Source organism: Nycticebus coucang, chromosome 20, assembly GCF_027406575.1.
Source record: "Nycticebus coucang isolate mNycCou1 chromosome 20, mNycCou1.pri, whole genome shotgun sequence".
In the NCBI taxonomy this organism is placed as follows: domain Eukaryota; kingdom Metazoa; phylum Chordata; class Mammalia; order Primates; family Lorisidae; genus Nycticebus; species Nycticebus coucang.
The window spans coordinates 16,212,501-16,217,108 of record NC_069799.1 but is presented as its reverse complement, the minus strand read 5'-3'; the positions used below and the strand labels follow the sequence as shown (position 1 = coordinate 16,217,108).

Below are 4,608 nucleotides of genomic sequence, written 5' to 3'. Positions count from 1 at the left end.
CGTCAGAGTAGTTTTGGACACTGCTTCACTTTCTTCCATTGGTGGGGCAGGAGCAACGGTGAAACTGGGTCTTCAGGTGGTGCCTGTGGCTCAAAGGAGTAGGGCGCTGGCCCAAATGCCGGAAGTGGCGGGTTCAAACCCAGCTCGGGTGAAAATACTGCGAAACTGGGTCTTCAACTGCTGAGTCTTTATCAGGAAGATTCTCTGTTGTGTTCCGATCAACGTTCATTTCCACTTCACAAGGAATATTGTCAGTCTGATATTTACCATCTAAAGTTTCACCCTGTGTTATATTCAGGCTTTGTCCAGAGGATCAAATAGTGGTGGATTCCTTGGTATAAGCAGCATGACCAGCTGGACTGGCATCTGCCTCTTCTGCTCCTACTCTCTGAAGAGAAGCTTCTTTATTCTCTTAACCTTGAGAGAGTGGTTTTGGTCTTTTGATGCCTCTTCTTTTTTTTTTTCTTTGTTTGTTTTTGAGACACTCTCACTATGTCTCCCCCTGTAGAGTACGGTGGTGTCCCAACTCACAACAACCTCAAGTACTTCAGCTCCAGCGATTCTCCTGCCTTAGCCTCCTCAGCAGCTGGGATTGCAAGCACCCACCAAAACCCCCAACTACTTTTCTTTCTTTTGGTGGTAGTATTCATTGTGCTTTACAGTTCTCAAACCCACCAGCTTCAGTGTATGTGGCTGACGCCCTACTCACTGAGCTACAGGCACTTAGCCAAATTTCTTTCTTACTTTCTTTTTTTTTTTTTTTGAGACAGAGCCTCAAGCTGTTGCCCTGGGTAGAGTGCTGTAGCATCATAGCTCACAGCAACCTCAAACTCCTGGGGTCAAGCAGTCTCCTGTCTCTGCTTGCCAAGTAGCTGGGACTACAGGCGCCCGCCACAATGCCCGGCTATGTTTTGGTTGCAGCCGTCATTGTTGTTTGGTGGGCCCAGGCTGGAGTCAAACCCACCAGCACAGGTGTATGTGGTTGGCGCCTTAGCTACTTGAGCCACAGGCACGGAGACTTTTTTTTTTTTTTTTTTGAGACGGAATCTCACTATGTCGCCCTGGGTAGGGTGGTGTGGCGTCATACCTCACAACCACTTCAAACTCTTGGGCGTAAGTGATTCTCATGCATCAGCCCCCCCAAGTAGCTAAAACTACAGGCACCCAACACAAAGCCTTGCTACTTTTTTGTTGTAGTTGCCATTGTTGTTTGGCTGAGCCTGGCTGGGTTCAAACCCCACAACCCCAGTGTGTGTGGCCATTGTCCTAGCCAGTGAGCTGCAAGCGCTGAGTCTGCTTTTTTTTCATGTTTTATTTTTGACATAAAGTCTCATTATATCACTTTCTGTAGAGTGCTGTGGCGTCACATCTCACAGCAACCTCCAACTCTTGGACTTAAGTGATTCTTCTGTGTCAGCCTCCCAAGTAGCTAGAACTACAGGTGCCTGCCACACACCCGGCTATTTTTTTTTATTATTGCAGTTGTCATTGTTGTTTAGCTCTCCTGGGCTGGGTTCAAACCTGCAAGACTTGGTGTATGTGCCTGGCACTATAACTACTGTCCTACAGGCGCTGAGACAGATGCCTCTTATTTAAGCTTTCCTTTAACAGTGCTGGTGATGGTGGTAAGACACCCTGTGTCCTTGTCCTTTCCTTTAGAAGTCGGCTGTCTTTCACAGGCACTAAGCCAACTTCATAAGGACTTGCTCCTTCCATGCCATTTCACTCTGCACGTTAGACCTTTCCTTTTTATCTTTTTGGAGAAGAGTTTTCGTGGGAATTGGTTCCATGTGAAAAGGAGATTCTATGGTTGGAGGCAATTCCACTCGAGTCATCTTCTGAACCACTTTCAGGGGAGGAGTCCCCAGTTCAGCAGACTCCTTCTGAACAGTCTCCATGGAGGATACAGCTGCACTTGAGCTGCAATTGAGCACACTCCTCCTCAACAAGGAGGAGGAGTAGGCCCCATCTGAGCAGACCCCGTGTGATCAGGCCCCCGTCTGAGCAGGTTTCGTCTGAGCAGGCCCCTTCTGAACACCTCCATAGGAGCAGGGCCTTTCTAAATAGGCTCCTTCTGAGCAGGCTTGCTGGGTCTTTTGCTTGACTTATACTTGAGGGATCTTCTTGTACTTTTTTTCATGCAGGCATTTTGCATCCTACTCTCCTCCATTTTGTTGTCACCCTTTGGCACTTCCTGACTACTGTATTCTCTTTCTATTTTCTTTTTCTTATTTGTCACAGGCTTCTCATCATTCACAAGATCACTTAAGGATTGGACTTCAGCTTCCATCTTCCTTTTGCTTTTCTTGGTTTTACAGAATTTTTCTAAATTACTTCCTGTAGATCCATCCATCTTTTTACTTTCTGTTGCTAATTTGCGAGTTCTGGTAGTCACTTGGGTCATTGAGACGCTACTGCAAGGCTCTTTCTTTCTTTCTTTCTTTTTATTTTTTGAGCCAGAATTTCACTTTATCACCCTAGGTAGACAGCCATGGCATCACAGCTCACAGCAATCTCCAAGTCCTGCACTTAGGCAATTCTCTTGCCTCCGGAGTAGCTGAGACTACAGGTGCCCACCTCTACACCTGGCTATTTTTGGTTACAGTTTTCCCAGGGCCAGGTTAAAACTTGCCACCCTTGGTATGTATATAGGGCTGGTACCCTACCCACTGAGCCATGGGCACCGCCTGGCTTTTTATCTTTTAAAACATTTTTTTCTCTACTTCTACAGACTTCTCATTTTCCTTTCCAGCCACATCTCCCTTTATTTTTGTCTGCTCTGTTTCTAGTTTTTCATTGGTAGTATTGTTATCAAGCGAGTCAGCCTCTCACTTTTTGGTTTTCTTCAGTTTCACTTTTGAGACATCCTTTTTTTTTTTGGACAAGTAGGATGTTTAGATTTGAAGTGATATTGTAGATTACACTTCTTGGAAAATGTGTAGTCACATACAGGGCAATTGACCTGTTGTGGGCTAACAAGGAGCTCCACATGTTTTGAAGTTGCTTCTGTCTTGTCTTTTGTAGTCACAGTGTGGGCAGTTAAGAGGTTTAGGCCCATTGTGAACCTGTCTTGGATGACGAGTTACTTCACTTTGATTAGAGGCCACGTAACTGCACATCTAAATGGCTTCTCATCTGAATGAGTACGCATATGTCTAGCTACATGAGTCTTCTGAGAACTTGAATAAGGACAAAATTCACATTCATATAGGCCTTCTCCTGTATGAGTTATAAGATGCTGAACATAATTAGTTTTTCTGTCTGAAAAATAGTTGCATTCCCTACCCATTTATACTTTCCTTGGAAAATGGTTTCTTCAGTGTTTCCTCCAGTGATACTCACTAACTGTTGTATATGTACAAATGATGCACTTGTAGACTCACTTGTTATCCCCAGCTCTGATGTGGTGTTTCAGATGTACAGTACAGTGATTCATATCGATTCGTATTATAGCCACAGTGATCACAGTTAATGGAGCCCTTGGAGGAACCTCCCACTTCTGAAGTGGAAGAGCCAGAGTCCCTGCATTTTGCTTGCTTCTGTGCACTTTCTTCAACAAAAAATTTCTTGCCACTGTGTATTCTGATTTGATGTACAAACTGTTCTTCAGGTTCTGCTTCAGACTGGCGTGGCTTACAGTGAAAGGATTTTATCTGCAAGTTCATGCATTTGTCCTATGCTACTGGTGTTTCTGAAGGAAGATATTTATTTGAGGTATAAACTTCTGGGGAAGGTGATGCCTCAAATACAGGCTGAGATTGTACAACACTGACTACTGAATTTCTCAGTTCCATGTTTATCAGTCCATTGGGTTCACCTTTTATTTGAGGAGACTCCTCAATTCCTTCTCCATCACTGTCTGAAATGTTGTTATCCCCAACAGTCATCAGTTCTGCCATCTGTCTTTCTTCACCCACCAGGTAATTACAGCAGCTGCCATTTACTTCCCCAGTTGAAGCCACATTTGCCAGCATGATAAGCTGAGGTGCGGCCATCTCAGCTTTGGAGAGGTTGTGTGCATCTTTAGGCAACTCCATGCCAATGCTGCTGCTGCTAGTGAATAGCCCTTTTTCTCCAGAAGACTGCCCCATTACCTGGGTGGCCATAAGTGTATTCCTTTTTAATTGGCGAAGTGAGGGGGGCCACCCAGAGTTGCAGCTCTTTCCCCACTAATTTTCTTTTTTGCTGGAGTTGCAGGGGAGGGAAGGGGGATGGTGGACATGTTGGGCACAGTGGCACTGGAGGCCCAGGAAGGCCCAGGAGTGTGACTGCTGAGGGTGCTGAGACCACTGGCCCTGGGCCATCTTCCAGCCAACTGAGCAGCCATGACAATCGCCACAGTCGGGGCCTGGGGCCTAGGGCCTCAGTGGTGCTGGCCTTTACCTTGTGGGAGCTGAACATGCTAGTGCCTTATTTTGAATAATATGTCACAACATGGTGACAGTTTATGACATTTTAAATTCAAAAGTTAAGATCCCCAACTATTTAAGATGGGCATCTTTAGGGTGGGAGGTAAATTTAAAAAACAATAAGGATGAGAGACAGGTAGGAAGGTCACACAGGACCTAAAACCACTAGACTGTCTGTGTCCTCTAGGCTCTAGCCCAG

At 45.4% G+C, this 4,608-nt stretch overlaps 1 pseudogene; it reads right to left on the bottom strand.

Moving 5' to 3' along the window:
* Positions 1 to 3,316: 3,316 nt before the first annotated feature.
* On the bottom strand, positions 3,317 to 4,106 carry LOC128572876 (RE1-silencing transcription factor-like; annotated as a pseudogene).
* Between the last annotated feature and the right edge of the window lie 502 nt (positions 4,107 to 4,608).